Raw genomic sequence first — 26,110 nt, 5'->3', positions numbered from 1 at the left:
CCTTGCTACTTGCCTACCTTATACAACGGTCACAGCTCATATTCCTTGCTGGCCACTATTGTACTGCAATCATGTCTCATACTGGGCATCCCTCACAAGTAGTTGAGACAGGGAGAGACGCACTGGTCTCTTCTCCTGCACCTGCAGCTGCTGGCACCGCATTCTCTGCGGCAGCTTTTCAGCGGTCCGTGTCTGAAGCCATCATGGCTGCTATGGGGTCCGTTACCAACACCCTCTCTAGGTCCATTTCTGATGCCCTGTCAGCACGCCCCAGTGTCTCTAGTGACACATTACAAGCTGAATTACCTGTGCCTCACGCCTCCAGAACCACTTTGATTGGTGAGTCCAATGCCACCCAAGAAAGCCCATTATTGCGCAAAAGAGCCTCATCCCGCCGGGCAGAAAGGGCGCGGAATTGGAAGTGTGCGAGAACACACCCTGAGCTGGAGATCGACTCTGAGGTCGACTCCGACTCTGAGGTGAGATTTGAGGACATGGTTTTCCCTGAGGACAAGCTGTCCGATTCTGCCCCTGCCGACCTTGTTTCGGCACACACCCCTGCGCCTCCTGGCGCTTCGTCCTCGGATGTTATACAGGGGCCTTCTGGCGTCCTAACAGACCCCCTTGGAGAACCTCTCTTTGACCCCGACAGTCTCCACCACCCTAGGTCTGCCGAATGGCTTCCCATTGACCACGTGGCACAATACCTAGAGGCTCGGGTGCGTTGCCCTCTTTCTAAAGAGGCCCACAATAAAATGAAAGCTGAATGCCCTAGACCCATTGTGGCGAATAAGGTTTGTGAGACCCCGTCTGTGGATCCTAAAATGATCCAATTCTTATCAAAGTCAGGGTGGAACCCCAGAAGGGGCCTAGAATCGGCCTTAAAAGCGTGCCAGGACAAACTCCTGGACGTTTTCGGCCCACTGGCCAAAATCTTTGAGATGGCTTAGATCGCCAGAGAGTCCAACACATCTGTGGATCCGGAGGAACTCCGTGGGTGGATCCAAAGGGCCATCTGTATAGCAGGCAACGTCAACAGTTCCCTGTCTATTGAACGCCGTAAGGCTATTTTCTTTAAAATTGAACCCAAATTTGTGAACTTGTCCCTCACTAAGGCCGGAAGTGATGCTCAGGGTCTCCTGTTTGGGGATTCCTTTATTAAGGACATGGGAACATTTGTTGGAGCCTTTACGGCTCTTGACAAGGCTCAATCTTCCATGAGGAAGGTATTCCAGGGCCGTTTTTCCTCAAGGGCCGGCAACTTCAGGGGCCGTTCTGCCGGCCGCTCCTCCTTCCATGCCCGGGGCTCCTATGGTCAAAGACCCTTTAATCAACGATCCTCCTTCCAGGACGCAAGGCCTTCTCAGAGTTTCTTCCCATCCCGAGGAGCTCCTAGCCGAAGACCGTTCAGAGGAAGCTCCGGGTTCCGTCGTCCCCTTGGTAAGTGTTCCTCGTCTTCTTTCTTTTCCAGTTCGTGTAGGGGGCAGACTCCGACTTTTTTCTCATGCTTGGGAATCAATCACGTCGGACGGCTGGGTGTTAGCCACTATCCATGGTTTCCAGATAGAACTGGTTCAGTCCCCTTATTATCTCCCTGCTCCCCCACCTATTCCAACTTCCGGGGCTGCGTCGCTAGACAAGGAACTCACAGACCTCTTCCTCAAGAGCGCAATCGAGTTGGCGCCGTACCCTTCGGTGGGTCTGCTCAGCAGTATTTTCCTGGTACGAAAGAAAGGGGGGCAGATGCGCCCCGTCATAAACCTCAAACCTCTAAACAGGTTTGTTCGTTACAGGCACTTCAAAATGGAGAGTATTCACCTACTCAGAGATCTCCTTCTTCAAGGGGATTGGATGGTGAAGTTAGATCTGAAGGATGCCTATCTCACTGTCCCGGTCTCTATGACATCCAGGGATCTCCTCCGTTTCCTGTGGAAGAATCAGGTTTGGCGTTTCACTTGCCTCCCCTTCGGTCTGTCCTCGGCCCTCTGGTGCTTCACCAAGGTCATGCGCCCAGTGGTAGCTTGGCTCCGCAGTCACGGAATCAGGTTGATCATCTACCTGGACGACCACCTTCTTATGGCCCAGGACCCCGCTGTTCTCCGCTCGCAGTTACAGGTAACTATGAACCTCCTATCCCATTTAGGTTTCCTCATCAACTACGAGAAGTCGTCCCTGGACCCCTCCAGAGTTATGGATTTCCTCGGTTTCTCAGTGGATTCCGTCTCAGAAACTCTCAACCTTCCTCTGGCGAAGCTCCGGTCCATACGCAAGGAGCTACGCAAGACGCTGACTGCTCAGCGGATTACGCTTCGCCACCTGGCACGGATTATAGGACTCCTCTCCTCATCCATCCAAGCGGTGTTTTCGGCTCCTCTCCATTACCGGGCTCTTCAGCGCTTGAAGCACGCTCACCTACAGACCGGGGCTTCGTACGCGGATACGATCTCGCTGGATCCTGAGACTCGGGACGAGTTACGTTGGTGGATCTCGAACCTTCAGGCGTGGAATGGGAAGGCGATTTGCGGTCCTCGTCCGGATTTCACCATCAACTCCGACGCCAGCCTTCTCGGGTAGGGGGCCCACTGCGACAGAGTTTCCACTGGAGGTCCCTGGTCTCAGGAGGAGGCCTCACTCCATATCAACGCCCTGGAGCTCCTGGCCGGATCTTTTGCCATCCGCAGTTTTGCCAAGCACAGTGCCAGTGCCTGCATTCGCCTACGCATGGACAACGTGTCGGCTGTCCGATATGTCAACTCCATGGGAGGTACCCATTCGAGCATGTTATCTCACTTGGCCAAGGAGTTCTGGTCCTTCTGTCTCAATCAACAGGTTACGGTGGTGGCGGAGTATCTCCCTGGTCTGCAGAACGTCCAAGCGGACTGGAACTCTCGGTATCTCAGGGATGGCAGCGATTGGAAGTTAGATGGTCTGGTGTTCTCTCACATCTCCTCCCTCTGGGGTCCGTTCTGTATCGACCTGTTTGCTTCTCGGCTGAACACTCAGTTGCCACGTTTCTTCAGTTGGCGCCTGGATCCAGACGCAGAGGCTGTGGACGCGTTCCTGCAGGATTGGCACGGACCTCTACTTTACGCATTTCCACCGTTTGCGATGATCCCACGGGTCCTGACCCAGGTGCGCTGGCAGCAAGCGGAGTTAGTGTTGATTGTGCCATTCTGGATCTCTCAGTCATGGTTCCCTCACCTGCTGGACCTTCTCATCCTGCCACCGTTGCTCCTACCGGACCTTCCAGAGCTTCTCTTAGACGCCGGAGGCGCACAACACCCGCTATTGCTGGAGGGATCTCTCCGTCTGTTGGCATGCAGAATATCAGGCGTTTCGGACAAGGCGAGGAACTTTCGGACGCTGCTAGAAGACTCTTGGAACAGTCGTGGGCTCCTGGCACCAGAAGGGCCTATAGAGCGGCCTGGGGATCGTGGACTAGTTGGTGCGTCGCACAGAGTTTGTATCCCCGCTCAGCTCCTGTTTCAGACGTTTTAGAGTTTTTCACTTCCTTATTCGAGGAGGGTAAGGCGTACCGCACCATCAACCTTTTTCGGTCCGCAATTTCTTCCTTCCATCAGGGTTTTGAGGGTCGTCCTGCAGGGCAACATCCTCTGGTTTGTCGCCTTCTTAAAGGTTCACGTTTGTCGCGGCCCCCTCGGCCGCGTTTTTCTTCCACCTGGGATGTTTCCTTGGTCTTGGATCTTTTCACGGCTTGGCCGTCTAACTCTCTACTTTCTCTTCGCCAGCTCTCTGCCAAGTTGGTTACCCTCTTTTGCCTGGTATCTTGCAAGAGGGTTTCTGATGTCAGGGCATTGGATTTCGATGCCAGGTCCTTTTTCCCGGACGGGGTAACTTTCAATATTTCTCGCCGTACCAAGACGCATATTCGCTCGGTCTCTTATCCCAGTTTTCCGTTCATTCCTAACCTTTGCCCGGTTGCTTGTCTCCAAGAGTATGAGGCTCGTACCTCTGTGCATAGGTCGACTGAAAGTTTTCAGTTATTTCTCTCCTATCTACGTCCTTTTGCTCCGGTTGCGACTCCCACGCTGGCTCGTTGGGTCAAATGGTGTATGTCTTTGGCAGGGGTGGATACCTCGGTATTCACGGCTCATTCCACTAGGAGTGCAGCTTCCACCTCTATGTTGGTGTCTGGGGCTCGTTTGGAGGACATTATAAAGATTGCCGACTGGTCTCGAGTTTCGACTTTTAAGGAATTTTACTTTCGCCCTGCTCGTCATGCTTTTTCTTCTGTTGTTGTGCAGCTTTGAACTTACAATAGGAAGCCTCCGTGTCTTGGAATAAAATTGTGGGATTTTACTAGTCTATGACGTAAAGTCATGATTTTATGAAAGACACGGAGGCGAGTATTGCCCTCCCTTTGTATTTTCCCTCCCTTGGGTTATTGCTTATTTATTATGTACAGTGTCATTTTGGATGATTCATGTTACTGTCATTTGCTTGATTTACAGGTGGCAGATTTTGATTTGGATGGAACATTTCCTTTCATGCATTTTTATTCTCTTGCAGGTTGAATAGAATGATGATTTACATCCAGGTGTTCCTATGGGGTGTCTTCTGCCTGTTCCAGTTCGGCAGTTCTGTTTCGCAGGAGGACTCCTTTGTTTGTCGTCGGTTCCGAGGAAGGATGTGGTTGTGGTCCCTCCGGTTTTCCAATTCTGCGGGTTTGCAGTTTTCCTGAGGTCTCCGTTTGAAGGTTCCAGGATCCGTTCTGGTAGAGGTGGCATTCGCCAAGAAAGAGGAAGTTATGAGGACTGGTGGACATTATATAGGGTCTACTGTGTGGGGAGGGACGGTTGCTTTGGCAATATGTTAATATCTTCATTTTTTCTTTGCTGCTATGGTTGTCAGTAAAGGAAGATTAAGCAATACTCGCCTCCGTGTCTTTCATAAAATCATGACTTTACGTCATAGACTAGTAAAATCCCACAATTATATCACAGAAAAATATTAAATATAATTTTTATTTATCTGCAAGGTATTTGTGAGTGAATGACACCCTGTAACAGTATAAGTGGAAGTCTAGACACTAGCCAGCGGACACAATACAGTCTGTGTGCGCCTGACACACACTGGCTTGCAACTGTGATTATATCACAGAAAAATATTAAATAGAATTTTTATTTATCTGCGAGGTATTTGTGAGTGAATGACACCCTGTAACGGTATAAGTGGAAGTCTAGCCACTAGCCAGTCGACACAATACAGTCTGCGTGGGCCTGACACACACGTTCTTGCAAATGAGATTAGATCACAGAAAAATATTAAATAGAATTTTTATTTATCTGCGAGGTATTTGTGAGTGAGTGACACCCTGTAACGGTATAAGTGGAGGTCTAGCCACTAGCCAGTGGCCACAATACAGTCTGTGTGGGCCTGACACACACGGGCTTGCAAATGGGATTAGATCACAGAAAAATATTAAATATAATTTTTATTTATCTGCGAGGTATTTGTGAGTGAATGACACCCTGAAACAGTATAAGTGGAAGTCTAGCCACTAGCCAGTTGACACAATACAGTCTGTGTGGGCCTGACACACACGGGCTTGCAAATGGGATTAGATCACAGAAAAATATTAAATAGAATTTTTTTTTATCTGCGAGGTATTTGTGAGTGAGTGACACCCTATAACGGTATAAGTGAAAGTCTAGCCACTAGCCAGTGGCCACAATACAGTCTGTGTGGGCCTGACACACACGGGCTTGCAACTGTGATTTTATTACAAGACCCGGAGGCTCCTATTGCTATTCTCCTTCTTTACTCTGACCAATAGCAGCAAAGAAAAAAATGAACATGTGACCAAACCCCTCCCCATAGTCCTAGTATAATAGGTAACTCCTCCTGTAAAACCTCCTCTTTCTTTGCTGCTGACCGCAGAGATAAGTACATTCAAAGCATTACTGTGACTATACTGTGTGACTATACTGTGTTGGGTTATATATATATACATATATAGTTATAGGCTTTTGTGGTTTCTTAACCTTTGTTTGGGGGAGCCTGCTGGCTCTATTTGTGGTGTGGATTTTTCCCCTACAGGTTGCCTATATCTTTATAGGTCTTATTTTTAGCCCTTCCTAGGCATTATATATATTGCTGGCACCCCTGTACCCCTATTCGGGTACTTACTGCTTCTTCCCCTTCATATTGGATTTCCAGTGCTGCGCTTGACGCGGCGTTTACTTTGATCTCTCTCCTGTCGGGGGATTTTCCCGCCTCCGGCTCTTTGCTTCAGAGCGCGGCGCCCGAGATCCCGCGAGATTTCGGGCGCTTCCGGTTACTTGCGCTCAGAACATCATTGCCAGCGTTTTTCCTGCATGCAGACAGGTTGTACCTTTTCCCTCTCCCTCCAGCGCTGTCCTTTTTTCTCCGTTGGCTTGGGGCAAATCCCCCTGCCATTCACCAACTACAATCCATAGGGGCATCCCATCTTATATTACATCCTAAGATCAGGAAGTTGGGGCAATACAAGGGCCAGAAGATGCCTAGGTCCCACATTAGTGATCAGGGCTCAGCAGAGGAGGAACTTCCTCTGGCTGATTTAACCCCTTCTGTGCACACTGATCAGGGCAGAATGCAGGCAAATCAATCTCAGGCTTTTCAGATGTCTGTTTCAAATGCCATTGCAGCAGCTATGGGATCCATGACATCTGTCATATCCCAGTCCATTGCACAGGCCCTAGCTGCCCATCCAGCTACCTCTAGTATGCCGCAGCCCGCTACGGTTTCCAAACCAGCCGGGCCTGGGCCGCATGCCTCCAGAACAACCTTGACTGGTAATGATGTTGCCACCAATGTTGGCGCGCTTGGTTCGCGCAAGTGAGCCTGTCCGCGTCAGGCAGAACGCACGCGAGAATGGAAATGTGCTAGAGCACAACAGGATTGGGCTACCGACTCTGAGGTCGGTTCTGAGGAGGAGGCTATTGATGACGCCTTTGAGGAGGCAGAGCAGGATCCCTCCGGGGTCATGGAATCTAACCCGCTACCCGGGTGTAGTACTCAAAGATCGTTTGCAGACGCACTTCCTGCAGATTTGGTGGACCCCTCTGGGGACCCGTTATTTAACCCTGACTCGCTCCATCACCCGCGTTCCGCGGAATGGCTACCTTTGGACCATGTGTCCAAATATTTGGAGGCGCGGGTGCGGTGCCCTCTATCCAGAGAGGCCCGCAATAAGCTCAGGGCGGAATGCCCCAGACCGATCATCCCCAACAAGGTCTGCGATACCCCGTCTGTGGATCCGAAAATGATCCAATTCCTTTCTAAAGCGGGTTGGAACCCGCGTAAGGGCCTGGAGTCAGCCCTGCGCTCCTGCCAGGACAAGCTCCTGGACGTGTTCGGCCCTCTAGCCAAGATTTTTGATCTGGCGGAGTCAGCTAAGGCTGAGGGCGGTCAGGTAGACCCAGTAGAGTTGCGCGAATGGGTGCAGCGCGCCATTTGCATTACGGGCAACGTGAATACGTCCCTATCCATGGAACGGCGCAAGGCCATCTTGTTCAAAATTTAACCAAAACTCGCAAACCTGGCACTGACAGAGACGGGAAAGGAGGCTCAAGGCCTACTATTTGGAGAGTCCTTCATCAAGGACCTAGGCCGCTATGTAGGCGCTTTCACCGCCCTAGATAAGGCCCAAAGTTCCATGAAAAGAGTTTTCCATGGTAGGGTCTCTACCAGGGCCGGCAGTTTCAGGGGCCGTCTGTCCGGCCGCGCCCAGTACCAGTCCCGTGCCTCGGGTCGAGGCTCCTCACAAAGACCGGCTTTCCAGGAGCACAGGCGGGATCCTGCGCCTTTCTTCCCATCCAGAGGAAATCCTTGGAGATCCAGGGGATATAGAGGACAACCCAGTTCCAGACGCCCCTACGGTAAGACCGCTGCCCCATTTCAATTCTTTAAATGCTTGTGTAGGGGGCAGACTACGTCTCTTTTCTCAGGCCTGGTCCCGCATCACCTCAGACCAATGGGTCCTATCCACGGTCAGGGGTTTTCACATAGAACTGACGTCTTTCCCTCTGTCCATTTCTCTCCCACACCCGGTGGTGTTGGCAGAACAGAACCGCGTTCTGGTGGACTCAGAGTTGTCGGACCTGGTCCGCAAGGGGGCAGTAGAACCAGCCCCGGGACCCCCTTACGGGGTAATCAGCAACATCTTTCTGGTTGCAAAGAAGGGGGGTCAGATGAGACCCGTCATCAATTTACGCGCTCTCAACGCGTTTGTCATTTACCGCCATTTCAAAATGGAGGGGATCCACTTACTGCAAGATTTACTGCAGATGGGCGATTGGATGGTCAAATTGGACCTAAAAGACGCTTATCTTACGGTACCGGTAGAGGACGCGTCCAGAAATCTCTTCTGTTTCTCTTGGCAGGGCAGCGTTTGGCGGTTTACGTGCCTCCCATTCGGCCTCTCGTCGGCTCCATGGTGTTTCACCAAACTGATGCGTCCAGCCATGGCCTGGCTCCGCAGTCGGGGAGTTCGCCTCATCATTTATCTGGACGATATCCTGATCATGGCTCAGGACCGTTCGGTGTTACTAGACCACCTTCGCTGGACCATGGACCTGTTCTCAGAGCTGGGGTTCCTGCTCAATCGGGAGAAGTCCTGTCTCTCTCCATCCCGAGAGATGGAGTTCCTCGGGTTCATGGTGGATTCCACAGCGGGGACCCTCAGCTTACCATCGGCCGAGATTCGGTCGATTCGCAAAGAACTGCTCAGAGCCAGGTCGTCCCCCCGTATCCCGTTACGTCAGCTGGCGAGGATAATAGGCCTTCTTGCATCATCCATCCAGGCGGTCTTCCCAGCCATTACCGGGCTCTCCAGCGCCTGAAAATCGCTCATCTACGGAAGGGAGCTTCCTACGCGGACTGGATTCCCTTGGACGAGGAAACCAGGGAGGAGCTGTCCTGGTGGATCCACAACTTGCATGCCTGGAACGGCAAGGCGATTTTTGGTCAGCGCCCGGATTTCGTGGTGGACTCGGACGCCAGCCTATCGGGCTGGGGGGCTCACTGCGAGGGAATCACGACTGGCGGAGGCTGGTCAGAAATAGAGACGGGGTTCCACATCAATGCGTTGGAACTGTTGGCGGGCACTTTTGCAATCAAGAGCTTCACGAGGGACACGGCCAGATCCTGCATTCAATTGCGTATGGACAACGTGTCAGCTGTACGTTACATCAACGGCATGGGAGGAACCCGGTCCACCATTTTATCACGGTTGGCGAAGGACTTCTGGGACTATTGCCTATCCAAGGAATTGGTGGTCTTGGCAGAATACCTTCCGGGCGTTCACAACATCCACTCGGACTGGAGCTCACGTCATCTTTCGGATTCCAGCGACTGGCAGTTAGATCCAACGGTGTTCCGCTCCTTGATGTCGATTTGGGGACCTTGCTGTATCGACCTGTTTGCCTCGCGCCTGAACACGCAACTGGCACGATTTTACAGCTGGCGCCCGGATCCGGAAGCCGAGGCCGTGGATGCATTCCTCCAAGATTGGTCCAGAGGGATCCTCTATGCGTTCCCGCCGTTCCAACTGATTCCGCGGACCCTCATTCAAGTGCGCCGGTGTGTCGCGGAACTGACTTTGCTGGTCCCGTTTTGGAGCTCCCAATCATGGTTCCCCCACCTTCTGAAGATGATGGTAGAGATCCCTCACCTTCTCCCGACGTCGCCGACTCTCCTCCGCGACCCTCGCCGCCAGCCACATCCTCTTCTCCTGGACGGGACACTGCGCCTGCTGGCGTGTCGGATTTCAGGGGACCCTGGGAGGTCCCGGGAGTTTTGGGTACAGCTAGAGTCCTTCTGGAGAACGCATGGGCCCCAGGAACCAGGAGATCTTATAGATCAGCCTGGGGGTTTTGGGCTGACTGGTGCTTGGCTAGGGACTTGGATCCCATTTCAGCACCTGTGACGGAGATTTTACATTTCCTGTCTTCCCTCTTCGACCAGGGCAAGGCGTTCAGATCTGCCATCTCAGCGTCTCACCAAGGCTTTGACGGGACGCCTGCGGGTGAACACCCTTTGGTCTGCCGGCTGATGCGCGGCTCGCGTATGTCTCGACCTCCGAGACCAAGGTTCACCACCACTTGGGACGTGTCTCGTGTTCTCTTCTTTTTGTCTGCTTGGCCCCAGAATTCTGAACTCTCCCTTAGGCAGTTGTCTGCGAAACTGGTCACTCTTCTCTGTTTGATTTCTTGCAAGCGGGTGTCCGATGTCAGGGCTCTGGATCATGATGCCCGCTCCTAAACCCCGGAAGGGGTCACGTTTGACATTTCTAGGAGGACTAAGACCCACATACGCTCGGTCTCCTATCCGGTTTTTCCTGCTTCGCCTTCGCTTTGTCCTGTGGCGTGCCTTAAGGAATATGAAGTTCGCACTTCTCCTTATAGATCTCGAGAGCTTCCGCAGCTCTTCCTTTCCACGATTCGGCCTTTTGCTCCGGTGACTACTCCCACGTTGGCGAGGTGGATGAAGTGGATCATGGAGTTGTCGGGCGTGGACGTCTCTCTTTTTTCGGCACATTCCGCTAGGGGGGCATCTGCTACCTCGTTGGCGGTTTCTGGGGCCAGACTTGAAGACATTTTGAAGTTGGCGGATTGGTCCAGTGTCTCCACGTTCAGGGAGTTTTATTTTAGACCAAGTCCTCATGTGTTTTCTTCCATCATTGATAACGTGTCTTAGACTTTGAACTTGCAATAGGAGCCTCCGGGTCTTGTAATAAAATCAGATGATTTTCCTATTTCATGACGTAAAGTCATGATTTTATTAAAGACACGGAGGCGAGTATTGCCCTCCCTTATTTTTCCCTCCCTATGTAAGTATTTATGATTACATGTCTGATGGATTGCTTTGTCTTGAGCATTATGTTTTAACTCCGTGAGTTTTTCCTGAGTAGGTTTTGCGCAACCATGTAGATTGGATATCCTGTATCAATTCGTCTCCTATCACTCTCTATTTTTTCATCCTTTAGGTTGAGACTGAAATGTTGAGCAGTATTCGTTGTTCTGCATGAGGTTTTGGAGGGTCGGCAGTTTCGGTTCCAGCCGATCGTTGAAGTGGACGGGACGAGGACTATTCTGTCAAGACTTCGTTCCGGTTTGTTCCTGGTTCGCGCCCAGATGACTGGCGGTTCCTTCCCGTGATGTCCGGAATGTTTCGGTTTCCAGTTTCGTTGGGACTTTTGGGACTCTTGTTACAAAGAAAGAGGAGGTTTTACAGAAGGAGTTACCTATTATACTAGGACTATGGGGAGGGGTTTGGTCACATGTTCATTTTTTTCTTTGCTGCTATTGGTCAGAGTAAAGAAGGAGGATAGCAATGCTCGCCTCCGTGTCTTTAATAAAATCATGACTTTACGTCATGAAATAGGAAAATCAACTGATTATATCACAGAAAAATATTAAATAGAATTTTTATTTATCTGCAAGGTATTTGTGAGTGACACCCTGTAACGGTATAAGTGGAGGTCTAGCCACTAGCCAGTGGCCACAATACAGTCTGTGTGGGCCTGACACACACGGGCTTGCAAATGGGATTAGATCACAGAAAAATATTAAATAGAATTTTTTTTATCTGTGAGGTATTTTCTGTCACACCCTGTATGAATGGTGTGCACACAGTACTGTCTGTGACTGAGCCTGCAGCCTCTCACACACGGGCAGGCAACTGCAATATATGTATATATAAAATAAAATTAAAAAAGCAGACTGATGTACCAGCCCTGAAAAGGGCTTTTTGGGGTGCTGTCAGGACGCTGTCCTTACAGCAGATGAGTCTGTGGACACAGAACAATGCCCTAGCTAACGCTTTCCCTATTGAATAAGCAGCAGCAGCACTGTCCCTCCTCTCACTGAGAATGCAGATTCCGAATGAATCTAAAATGGATGCTGTCCAGGAGGTGGGAGGGTCTGGGAGGGAGGGTCTGCTGCTGATTGGCTGGAATGTGTCTGCTGACTGTGAGGTACAGGGTCAAAGTTTACTCAATGATGATGTATAGGGGGCGGACCAAACATCGCATATGTTCGCACGCCGCGGCGAACAAGCTATGTTCGCCGGGAACTATTCGCCGGCGAACTATTCGGGCCATCTCTATTTAGCAGTGAGACATCAAAACCGTGAATGTTCTGCATGCACTGTGTGCACCAGTAAAGGGATAGATAAAAATCGGTTAGCGTATGGTATCACCCATGTGCTGCATATATAGTGGGATGAATAATCTCAGTTCCCACAATTCAGCCTAATTGCAGGTGCCACTGCAAGCGGTATGAAGGCAGAAATTGCCTGTAAGTGACAGGGGTGAGAGTTAGTGCACGTGCTCTCCCTCTTGACCAATGAGCAATATTTGACTGCACAGAGGAGTGGTTACTGTATTTTTAACCTTTTTCTCTTCTTTTTGGTTCGTTAATTAAAATAAAATAAAAGGTTCAAAACATGTATTTTAACTTTAATAATAATAAAAGTGAAGTATTAAAATTTTCACCTGGGGCAAGATAGGTTCAACGCCTGCATAGGCATTTGTAAATAAATTAGCAGGTATATCAGACGCTATTTACAAAATAGCGTCTGATATACCTATTTGATTGGTTCTTTAAAAAATCTACAGCCTGCCAGCCAATGATCAGCGCTGGCAGGATGTAGTTAAACTTGAATACTGCGCAATCCTGTGAACGCACGCTCCTGTGAGCGCGCGTTCACAGGAAATCTCAGGTCTCACGAGATGATGCCAATAGGCGTCACTGAGACCTGAGAGCGCTGCCGTCTGGACGCCTATCGGCGTTACCGTGACGGCAAGTGGTTAAAGGGGCGGGTACTGAAGAGGTCACTGTTATGGAAGAAACTGTTGATATCTTTTTACCACACGAAAACATAAAATGAAATAGCTGAAATATACCCGTGTGAATCCGGGTCCTTCTGCTAGTGTGTATCACTCCTTAAAAGTGAACAACGTTCTGGTTCTCTCTCAGAACCTTTCTCAAGCCAAGTGCTTGGCTTGAGAAAGGTTCTGAGAGAGAACTGAAACGTTGCTGTATGATGTGTGAATAAATAGCACATTTTTCACTTTTAAGGAGTGCCGTGGATTTTTGCGACTTGTCTACTACCCAGAATCGAGGGGTTACCGCTGGCTCCCATTTTACAGTTGGCAAAGGAGTGCTGCCCTACTTTTCATATATATATATATATATATATATATATATATATATAAAAATGCAATGAATGGCAGCACCAACCTTTTGATTTGAAAATTGGGTGCAAGCTCCAATAGGAAAAGCATCCCAGGATAATAAAAATAAAAAATAGAGCAGCACTCCGGTATGGTGAAAAAAGAAAACTGTTTATTCACCCAGTAGTGACGCAACGTTTCGGCTCCATCATGAAGCCTTTCTCGGCTCCATCATGAAGCCTATTTATTCATAATATATTTTTAACCAAAAGGTGTGCTGTGTGTTTGGTGGGTTTGGAACTAATGGTGGTCTGTGGATGGCACTATTACTGGGGATCTGTGGATGACGGACACTGTTATGGGGGGATCTGTGGATGATGGACACTGTTATGGGGGGATCTGTGGATGACGGACACTGTTATGGGGGGATCTGTGGATGACGGACACTGTTATGGGGGGATCTGTGGATGACGGACACTGTTATGGGGGATCTGTGGATGACAGACACTTATGGGGGGGATCTGTGGATGACGGACACTGTTATGGGGGGGATCTGTGGATGACGGACACTGTTATGGGGGGGATCTGTGGATGACGGACACTGTTATAGGGGGGATCTGTGACGGACACTGTTATGGGGGGGATCTGTGGCTTGCACTGTTATCAGGGGGATCTGTGGCTGGCACTGTTACAGGGGGGATCTGTGGATGGCACTGTTACAGGGGGGGATCTGTGGATGGCACTGTTACGGGGGGATCTGTGGGTGGCACTGTTACAGGGGGGGATCTGTGGATGGCACTGTTAGAGGGGGGATCTGTGGGTGGCACTGTTATATATGTGCCATCCACAGACCCTCCCAGCCCATAACAGTGCCATCCACAGACCCCCCCCAGCCCATAACAGTGCCATCCACAGACCCCCCCAGCCCATAACAGTGCCATCCACAGACCCCCTCCAGCCCATAACTGTGCCATCCACAGATCCCCCCCCCCCGCCGCCACTCCAGTATACAAATATAAGATGTCTTATTCAATTAATAGTTATTAAACATGCCCCCTCACTCCTAATAGTACCTTACATCCTAACCGCTTCAGTAGAACCCAGGCAGGCAGGCCGGGCGGCCGGCGTGTCCCTCACTGACCTCACTTGCCTGCGCCGCCTGCTTCATTCATAAAGTAGGCGGCGCAGGCACGTGACATCAGGGAGTTACGCTGCCGCCCGCCCGGCCTGCCTGCCGGCATTCTACTGAAGCTGTTAGGATGTAAGGTACTATTAGGAGTTGGGGGGCATGTTTAATAACTATTAATTGAATAAGACATCTTATATTAGTATACCGGGGCGGGGCTATACTACACTGACTGCACTGCCCCGCCGCTATTGCCGGCCCTCAGCTCCTCCTCCCAGTCCCTCCCCGAGTCCCCGCTCACTCGTACATCGCAGCTTGCGATGTAAAACTGCAAGCATTCGCCCCATAAGACGCAGGGGTATTTCTCCCCCATTTTGTGCAAAAGGAAGTCATGGCATGTCTTGCACACAGTGTTGGGGCAAGTGTCCATCTGACCACTAAAACATGGTCTGCAAAGCATGGTCAGGGCAGGTATATCACCTATACTGCGCATTGGGTAAACCTGCTGACGGATGCCAAGCATGGAATGCGTGGCTCTGCAGAGGAGTTGGTGACACCGCCACGACTTGCAGGCAGGCCTGCTGCCACCTCCTCTACTCCATCCTCTTCGATAACCTCCTCGGCTGAGTCCTCTTCTGCTGCTGCGTCTTGCTCCACATCAACTCCACCCCCCCAGCTCCCCAGGGGCTATTCCACATCCCGGATACGACAGTGTCACGCCGCCTTGGGGTTGAATTGCAGGAAAGCAGAGAATCACACTGGACCAGCACTCCTGTCCGCCCTGAACGCACAGGTGGATCAGTGGCTGACTCCGCACCAACTGGAGATCGGAAAAGTGGTGTGTGACAACGCAATTTGTTGGCGGCATTGAATTTGGGCAAGTTGACACATGTGCCGTGCATGGCACATGTGTTGAATCTGATCGTACAACGCTTTGTGCATAAATACCCAGGCTTACAGGACGTCCTCAAGCAGGCCAGGAAGGTATGTGGCCATTTCAGGCATTCCTACACGGCCATGGCGCACTTTTCAGATATCCAGCGGCGAAACAACATGCCAGTGAGGCGCTTGATTTGCGACAGCCCGACACGTTGGAATTCAACACTCCTAATGTTCGACCGCCTGCTCCAACAAGAAAAGGCCATCAACGAGTATTTGTATGACCGGGGTGCTAGGCCAGCCTCTGCGGAGCTGGGAATTTTTTTGGACCATTACTGGACGCTCATGCGCAATGCCTGTAGGCTCATGCGTCCTTTTGAGGAGGTGACAAACCTAGTCAGTCGCACTGAAGGAACCATCAGCGACATCATCCCATTTGTTTTCTTCCTGGATCGTGCCCTGCGAAGAGTGCTGGATCAGACCGTAGATGAGCGTGAAGAGGAAGAGGAAGAGTTGTGGTCACCATCACCACCAGAAACAGCCTTATCAGCATCGCTTGCTGGACCTGCGGCAACGCTGGAAGAGGAGTCTGAGGAAGAGGAGTCAGAGGAGGAATGTGGCTTTGAGGAGGAGGAGGAAGACCAACCACAGCAGGCATCCCAGGGTGCTCGTTGTCACCTATCTGGTACCCGTGGTGTTGTACATGGCTGGGGGGAAGAACAGACCTTCAGTGAGATCAGTGAGGACGAGGAACGGGTCATGAGTAGCTCGGCATCCAACCTTGTGCAAATGGGGTCTTTCATGCTGTCGTGCTAGTTGAGGGACCCTCGTATAAAAAGGCTGAAGGAGAACGACCTGTACTGGGTGGCCACGCTACTAGACCCCCGGTATAAGCAGAAAGTGCCTGAAATGTTACCGAATTACCGGAAGTCGGAAAGGATGCAGCAGTTCCAAAATAAATTAAAAAGTATGCTTTACACAGCGTATAAGGGTGATGTCACAGCACAACGGGAATCTAACGACCACGCCGGCAAGGACAGGACGCTTTACAGACGTGTTGTTGATGGAGGACATGTGGAGCTTTTTAAGTCCTACGCATCGCCACAGCCCTTCGGGGTCCACCCTCAGAGAACGACTCGACCGACAGGTAGCAGACTAACTCGCCTTAACTGCAGATATCAACACTCTGAGAAGCGATGAACCCCTTGACTACTGGGTGTGCAGGCTTGACCTGTGGCCTGAGCTATCCCAATTTGCGATGGAACTTCTGGCCTGCCCCGCTTCAAGTGTCCTGTCAGAAAGGACTTTCAGTGCAGCAGGAGGTATTGTCACTGAGAAGAGAAGTCGCCTAGGTCAAAAAAGTCTAGATTACCTCACCTTTATTAAGATGAATGAGGCATGGATCCCGAAGGGACTGACAGTGGGCGATACATTTGACTAAAAAAGGCCTGATAAGATGAGCTGCCTTGGCTAAAAATGGTCCACACGCTACTGTATTTTATCTCTGCATGCCGGATGACTTGCGTGACTTATCCGCCACCAACTAGGGTTCAAGCCGCAATGTTTTAGTGCACTTTCTGCCTTGAAAACATACATTTTTCTGGCCGCTGCTATAGCAGCGGCTGCAACAATACCTAATTTTTCAGGCATGTGTACATGCCTAATTTTTCTGGCCTCTGGTGCTGCACTGTGGCTGCAAAAAAAAAAAAAAAGGCACATACATGTGTCAATTCCCCTTCGTGATCGTTACCTTGTTGTGGTGAAGGGGCTTGCGTATCACAATGAAGCGACCACCTCTATGAGTGTGTTGGCAATGGCAATGTTGGCACACCCCAGATGATAAGGTCGTTGCTTCATTGTGAACAGACCAAAAGCGATCGGCTGGAAATTTTTCATAGAAAAAACATTAATTTTTTTTGTCATCATCTAAGGTGATCATTAAAGCCTACTAGGCCAACAATGGGCCCACAATGCAGAATCATTGTTTTCTGGGTCACTTAACTGTCACTGAACTACCTCAGCATGACCATAGGCTTTGAAAAACCGCCATCGCCTGCAATCTCCCAAACGTGTGCACGAGCACAGTCATCACTACACCAAGATTGACGCATAGAGGAATAAAATTTATGTCATGAGTGTGTCAACTATTGACATCTCTTTGCGGTTGTCTAAAATCTATTTCATAAACGTCCCCTGATAGTACTACTTAACACACCACTCATATCTGGTGGCACAGTACATTGCACGGCGCACGCGCAGTGCCACAAATTGGAAGTAGGAGGACCAACCAAGCAGCTTTTTCAATCTCCCGGTTCCTAAAATCTATTACATAGACCGGCCCCTGATAGGGGACGTAACAGGGATCAAACTGATAGGAATAGTACTACTTAACATACCACTCACATCTGGTGGCACAGTACATTGCAAGGCGTACGCGCAGTGCCCCAAATTGGAAGTAGCAGGACCAACCAAGCATCTTTTTCCATCTCCCGGTTCCTAAAATCTATTCCATACACGTCCCCTGATAGGGGACGTAACAGGGATTAAACTGATAGGAATAGTACTACTTAACATACCACTCATATTGGGATTGCACAGCACATTGCACGGCGCACGCGCAGTGCCCCAAATTGGAAGTAAGAGGACCGACCAAGCATCTTTTTCCATCTCCCAGTTCCTAAAATCTATTCCATACACGTCCCCTGATAGGGGACGTAACAGGGATTAAACTGATAGGAATAGTACTACTTAACATACCACTCATATTGGGATTGCACAGTACATTACACGGCGCACGCGCAGTGCCCCAAATTGGAAGTAAGAGGACCGACCAAGCATCTTTTTCCATCTCCTGGTTCCTAAAATCTATTCCATACACGTCCCCTGATAGGGGACGTAACAGGGATTAAACTGATAGGAATAGTACTACTTAAACATACTACTCATATCTGGTGGCACAGTACATTGCAAGCCGTACGCGCAGTGCCCCAAATTGGAAGTAAGAGGACCGACCAAGCATCTTTTTCCATCTCCCAGTTCCTAAAATCTATTCCATACACCGGCCCCTGATAGGGGACAAAACAGAGATTAAACTGTTAAGAACAGATTTTTTTTTATTTAAAAAAAAGAGGACAGCCTCTGCGGAGCTGGGTATTTTTTGGCCGCGTTACTGAACGCTCATGCACAATGGCTGTAGGCTCATTCGTCCTTTTGCGGAGGTGACAAACCTGGTCAGTCAAACCCAAGGCAACATCATCGACCTCATCCCATATGCGTTTTTTCTGGAGCGTGCCCTGCGAAGAGTGCTGGATCAGGCCGTAGATGAGCATGATGAGGAAGAGTTGTGGTCACCATCACCACCAGAAGCAGCCTTGTCGTCGTCGATTGCTGGACCTGCGGCAACGCAGAGAGAGGAGTCTGAAGAAGAGGAGTCAGAGGAGGAAGGTGGCTTTGAGGAGGTGGAAGACCAACCACAGCAGGCGTTCCAGGGGGCTTGTTGTCACCTTTCAGGGACCCTTGGTGTTGTACGTGGCTATGTGGAGGAAGAGACCTTCAATGACGTCAGTGAGGACAAAGAACGGGACATGGCTAGCTTGGTATCCAACCTTGTGCAAATGGGGCGTTTGCGGTTGTCCAAATGGACTGTTTGCGGTTGTTTGCAGTGCGTTAAATGGGGAGTTTGGTCTGTCAGAGTTTGGTCTGTCATTGTGAAGCGGGCGTAACCCTTGCACTACCTGATCGATACAACATTATACCTGATCGTATACACACACTGGATGTTTTAAAGCACGTTATTCCAAACAATTTAGGAATGTTAGGTGATTTATGCCCTTTATGGATTAAAACCCGACTCTGCGTCAACTACGTAATTTTCCATGGGAGTTTTGCCATGGATTCCCCTCCGGCATGCCACAGTCCAGGTGTTAGTCCCCTTGAAACAACTTTTCCATCACTATTGTGGCCAGAAAGAGTCCCTGTGGGTTTTAAAATTCACCTGCCTATTGAAGTCTATGGCGGTTCACCCGGTTCGCCCGGTTCGCCCGTTCGCGAACATTTGCGGAAATTCGCGTTCGCTGTTCGCGAACGGAAAATTTTATGTTCGCGACATCTCTATCTGTCAGTTGTCTGTCTGTTCCTTATGCATGGCCAAATGACTGGACCGATCTGTACCAAATTTGGCACATAGGTACATCAAGTGTCCGGAAAGGTTATACAGTTCTTGAGATATTCCCAAAAAATGCAAATATGGCACCATCACGTGACCAGTATTAGCCAATAGAATCTTACAGGTCTTTCACTCATATCCTAACTGCCAAGCACACATGACTCTTATTGGCCAATAGAAAATCACAGGTCCTTCAGTCCTGACATACGCACAGTTTTACACCAGGTTTCCATATTATCTGAGCTTCACAATTAGAGCTCACAGTTAAAAGGGTCATCCCATAATTAATGTAAAAAATGAAAATCAGACATCATATATTACTTGACAACATCTCTCTAACAAAGCTAGAGCCAGCCCAGTGGCGTAGGGATCGCCATAGCAACCATAGCAGTGGCTATAGGGCCCTACGCCACTGGGGGCCCGTCCGGATCGCATTCATTTTTTTAAATTTTTTTTTATTAACACACACACAGGCACTGGCAGCCAGGCCCGACCGCCCGCCCAGTGTAGTGGGTGGGGCGTAGGCGGTCCGCGGCTCAGGCCTGGCTGGGGGGAAGCCGCGTCAAGTCAGGACTCAGGACTGGAGCAGGAGGGCCCGGGGCAGAAGATGAGGTAGGTGGTGGAGGGGGCCGGAACAGGGGCGTACCCATAGGCGTGCGCACGAGGTGTGCCTGGGCACAGCCTAATCACACCCCTGTGCTCCGCCTCCTGCACTGCCAGCCATGCACGGAGTGAAGTGACGTCACGTTACGCTGCCGCCGGCTGCCTATTTTGAATGTGAAGAGCGGGAGCCTGCCTGCCCGCCCCCTTCGCCCAGTGTGCCTAATTGATCTTCAGGATGTGTCATCAATACAGAAGTGAATGGATTCTGATCTTTTGTGCACTGCCAGCAGTCTGCCACAGTAAAAAGAAAAAGTCTGGCGTGGAGAGGAGTCCTGACTGTCCCCAGTAAGTTAGTGAAGTGTCAAGTGATAGATAAGGATTATTAGATAGTAGTATACATACAAGTACATACTTTGCACAAGTTTATTATTTACAACTTAAAGGGAACCTGTCACCAAAAAATACTATTAACAGCTTAATAAGCGATTTTTTTGGTGACAAGTTCCCTTTAAGTTGTAAATAATAAACTTGTGCAAAGTATGTACTAGTATGTAGTACCTTATAGTGCTGCATAGTAGTTTCCTAATGCACTTTTTCTTCATTTAGCCGCATCTAGCCTCCTTGAGAAATCAATGTTTTATTCAGTCGCTGCCCCCTGCTTCAAGTCAGGTTTGAAGTCAAGGGGGCAGCGGCCTAGGCGTCTCCAATCCTGCTCTCCCCGCCGCCTTTATTGACACGCCGGATCTCAGTGCCGGAACCGCGCTCCCAGCCCGCATGCGCAGTAAAGGGCTGCTGTAGCCTGTAGCGCGATCCCGGCTCCGGCTCGTACACTCAGCCGGCTTCAGTTTCGCTACTGCGCATGCGCCCAGCATCTTCTGTAACTGTGCTAGTATGTAAGGCTGGCGGGCGCATGCGCAGTAGCGAAACTGAAGCCGGCTGAGTGTACGAGCCGGAGCCGGGATAGCGCTACAGGATACAGCAGTCCTTTACTGCGCATGCGGGCTGGGAGCGCGGTCCTGGCACTGAGATCCGGCGTGTCAATAAAGGCGGCGGGAGGCGGGGAGAGCAGGATTGGAGACGCCTAGGCCGCTGCCCCCTTGACTTCAAACCTGACTTGAAGCAGGGGGCAGCGACTGAATAAAACTTCGATTTCTCAAGGAGGCTAAATGAAGAAAAAGTGCATTAGGAAACTACTATGCAGCACTATAAGGTACTATTAACAGCTTAATAAGTGATTTTTTGGTGACAGGTTACCTTTAAGCTCACTTACATAAGGAACGCGGGGTCCGTCTTACAATAGTTGTCGGCCTCCACCCCCTGTTGGGGGTCAGTCACTGTCAGGGACACTGTTATGGGGGGGGGGGGGGCATACATTTTTTTTGCTATGGGGCCCATGCATTTCTAGCTACGCCCCTGAGCCAGCCATGTACCTAACATGAATCCAGAGATCTCCACTTTCATTGCTCTGCTAGATTTATATCAAGCTGACAGTTCAAAGGGAGTGTCTTTTCTGCTGGAGCTAAGGGGGCATGTCCATGCTGTCCCTATCAAAGCTCAAGAGGCAGTTGAAGGATAAAATGGAGCTTGTGTGGCCTTCTCAGTGAGCAGGTCAAAGAAATAAAAAAAATAATAATAAATAAACAGCAGTTGATGCTATACAGATACATTTTATTGAATAACTCAGTGGCTATGCTAAAGTTTTAATTACATGCAATTACAAAAGTATTCAGATCCAGGTGCTGGTTTGAAAACCGTAGAATATTTTTCATGGGACAACCGATTTAATCGATGGGGCGCTCTGAAGGTCACTGTTAAGGGGAAGGGCCACTGTGAATGTCATTGTTAAGGGGGCAGGCCTCTATAGAGGTCACTGTTGAGGTCACTATTAAAGGAGGTGGCTGCTGTGCTGGTCACAGTTAAAGGGCAGGCCACTGAGCAGGTCACATTTGAAGGGATTTTTCAGGATTTTAATATTGATGACCTATCCTTAGGGTAGGTCAGCAATATCAGATTGGCAGGGGTCAAACACCTGGCACCCTTGCCGATCAGCTGGTTGAAAAGAAGGGCACGCTCTGTGCAAACACAGCCTTCCCTTCATTGTTTACCTGCTCGCCATCGGCATCGCAGCAGTGAGTAGGTGTAATTACAAGCCATCTTATTCACTTCAATAGGACGGCTCCTTCCTATTCAAGTGTATACTACAGAGCCATCCCATTAAAGTGAATGGGACGGCTTGTAATTATACCTGCTCACCGCTGTGATGTCGACGACGAGCAATTAAACAATTAAGGGAAGGCTGTGTTAACACAGAGCACAGCCTTCTCTTCAACCAGCTGATCGGCGGGAGTGCCGAGTGTTGGACCCCCGCCGATCTGATATTGAAGACCTGTCCTGAAGATAGGAATCAAAAAACAGGTGACGGCAGCATCTCCAGTCGATCTTTATTCATCGCACTTCCATGAATGTGTACAAAAAGAGCAATAAAGTGCAAAGTTTCGGCTACATACTAGCCTTTATCAAGCATAATATTCAGTGCCGCAAGATAAACATATATAATACATATAACTCCTCCTATTGTTTGGAGGACCAATCCACAAACTTTAACACCCACTAATTAAAAAGATCCAATAAAACATCTCCCTATAATCAGTACACAACCCCATTAGCTGATAATAATTAGTGAATATCTGTGTTACCTCATGGTGGTTGGCGACTGTAAGAGATCCACATCGAGCACCCAGGATTACACACTGGCGTCTCCAGTTTCGCATTGTGCATGTCCTGAACATCATCAGAAATTTCTCCGCCAAAGACAAAACACGTTATAGCGTCATCTGATTAAAGCACATGATCCCAACAATCTCCGCCTGACTAATATGCTACTCGTCGCTCAAGACGCGTCTCCATCTCCATGGAAACCCGCTTAGCCATGCGGCACAATGGTAAATAATACCATTGTGAAAATCATGGTTGTAGTCAATCCTGGACAATAAATAGGGTATATATACTAAAATCTTCATGCAAGTAATGTTATAAATAAGGCATAATTTGTAAACCATAATTCAATCCTGGTGCCTGATGTCATTCCAACGTCATCCACCCATCATCTGTGAAAACAAAATTAGCAACATTAAAAACAATAATTTAAAAGCAAACATTAGCTCAATATTAATGGGACATAAATTCATACTAATCAATACCACTTACATTGAATTCAATATTAAGCCTATAAGGCTGTAATGATCTCAGAGTGAAGACCCATCTCAATTGCTTTTTCCTTAGGGTCCTCTCTCTGTCACCATCTCTCCTTAGTATACCCACAGAATCAATAACACAAAACCTCAATTGATTTATAGAGAGGCCACAACAAAGTGTTTGGCCACCTGTTTGTCAAGCATCTTTTTCCTGATGGTACTCTTGTGCTTATTAATTTTTTCTCTAATTTTCACTGTGGTCTCACCAATGTAGATCAGGCAGCACGGACACTGAATCGTATACTGTATGTTACATTTCTGGATCTGTATGTATAAAAACCTCTGATGTTATACACTGCTCAAAAAAATAAAGGGAACACAAAAATAACACATCCTAGATCTGAGTTAATTAAATATTCTTCTGAAATACTTTGTTCTTTACATAGTTGAATGTGCTGACAACAAAATCACACAAAAATTAAAAAATGGAAATCAAATTTTTCAACCCATGGAGGTCTGGATTTGGAGTCACACTCAAAATTAAAGTGGAAAAACACACTACAGGCTGATCCAACTTTGATGTAATGTCCTTAAAACAAGTCAAAATGAGGCTCAGTAGTGTGTGTGGCCTCCACGTGCCTGTATGACCTCCCTACAACGCCTGTGCATGCTCCTGATGAGGTGGCGGACGGTCTCCTGAGGGATCTCCTCCCAGACCTGGACTAAAGCATCTGCCAACTCCTGGACAGTCTGTGGTGCAACGTGACGTTGGTGGATAGAGCGAGACATGATGTCCCAGATGTGCTCAATTGGATTCAGGTCTGGGGAACGGGCGGGCCAGTCCATAGCATCAATGCCTTTGTCTTGCAGGAACTGCTGACACACTCCAACCACATGAGGTCTAGCATTGTCTTGCATTAGGAGGAACCCGGGGCCAACCGCACCAGCATATGGTCTCACAAGGGGTCTGAGGATCTCATCTCGGTACCTAATGGCAGTCAGGCTACCTCTGGCGAGCACATGGAGGGCTGTGCGACCCTCCAAAGAAATTCCACCCCACACCATTACTGACCCAATGCCAAACCGGTCATGCTGGAGGATGTTGCAGGCAGCAGAACGTTCTCCACGGCGTCTCCAGACACGTCTGTCACATGTGCTCAGTGTGAACCTGCTTTCATCTGTGAAGAGCACAGGGCGCCAGTGGCGAATTTGCCAATCTTGGTGTTCTCTGGCAAATGCCAAACGTCCTGCACGGTGTTGGGCTGTAAGCACAACACCCACCTGTGGACGTCGGGCCCTCATATCACCCTCATGGAGTCTGTTTCTGACCGTTTGAGCAGACACATGCACATTTGTGGCCTGTTGGAGGTCATTTTGCAGGGCTCTGGCAGTGCTCCTCCTGTTCCTCCTTGCACAAAGGCGGAGGTAGCGGTCCTGCTGCTGGGTTGTTGCCCTCCTACGGCCTCTTCCACGTCTCCTGATGTACTGGCCTGTCTCCTGGTAGCGCCTCCATGCTCTGGACACTACGCTGACAGACACAGCAAACCTTCTTGCCACAGTTCGCATTGATGTGCCATCCTGGATAAGCTGCACTACCTGAGCCACTTGTGTGGGTTGTAGACTCCGTCTCATGCTACCACTAGAGTGAAAGCACCGCCAGCATTCAAAAGTGACCAAAACATCAGCCAGGAAGCATAGAAACTGAGAAGTGGTCTGGGGTCACCACCTGCAGAACCACTCCTTTATTGGGGGTGTCTTGATAATTGCCTATAATTTCCACCTGTTGTCTATCCCATTTGCACAACAGCATGTGAAATTGATTGTCACTCAGTGTTACTTCCTAAGTGGACAGTTTGATTTCACAGAAGTGTGATTGACTTGGAGTTGCATTGTGTTGTTTAAGTGTTCCCTTTATTTGTTTGAGCAGTGTATATCTGTCCTGTATAAGGGTGTACACATGTGTCCCCTTTTATCATGTTTCCACAATTGCAGCATCCTAAACATGGAAAATTCCCAATTTTTTGTGGCACTAAATATTGCTGTCTATCCTTTTGCGTGCTCCCTATATGAGCTTTAACTAACCTGTCATGTAAGTTGGTGTTTTTCTTATATGCCATAAGAGGGGGAGCATAAAATTCTAGTATCAACGATAGGCCCTTCTGTAAGATGTGCCACTCCTTCCTCAAAATTCCTGCAATTTTGCCACTATGCCTCCCAAATGTGGTCACAAACGGAATCTTACTCGTTCCACTTTTAGTTGGGGCAGTACATAGTGTAGTGTCCCTAAAGTGGGACAAAAAATAAAGTAAAACAAAAGTTGAAAAAATTAAGTTTTCCCCCCAAAAAATTAAAAGTTTCAAGTAAAGATAAACAAAAACGTCATTTTCCCCAAATAAAGTAAAAAAAAAATTGGTAAAAAATAGGAAAAAAAAAGTATACATATTAGGTATCGCCACGTCCGTATCGACCGGCTCTATCAACATATCACCTGACCTAACCGCTCAGATGAACACCGTAAAAGATAAAAATTAAAAACTGTGCTAAATAAACAATTTTTTTGTCACCTTACATCACAAAAAATACAACAGCAAGTGATCAAAAGGGCGTTTGCCCACCAAAATAGTACCAATCTAACCGTCACCTCATCCCACAAAAAATGAGCTCCTACCTGAGACAATCTCCTAAAAAATAAAAAAACTATGGCTCAGAATATAGAGACACTAAAACATCATTTTTTTTTGTTTCAAAAATGATATTATTGTGTAAAACTTACATAAATAAAAAGTATACATATTAGGTATCGTATCGACCAGCTCTATAAAAATATCACATGACCTAACCCCTCAGATAAACACCGTAAAAAATAAAAAATAAAAACTGTGCTAAATAAACCATTTTTTGTTACCTTACATCACAAAAAGTGTAATAGCAAGCGATCAAAAAGTCATATGCACCCCAAAATA

The sequence above is a fragment of the Bufo bufo genome, chromosome 5, assembly GCF_905171765.1.
Source record: "Bufo bufo chromosome 5, aBufBuf1.1, whole genome shotgun sequence".
Classification (NCBI taxonomy): Eukaryota; Metazoa; Chordata; class Amphibia; order Anura; family Bufonidae; genus Bufo; species Bufo bufo.
Note: the sequence above shows the minus strand (reverse complement) of the source record.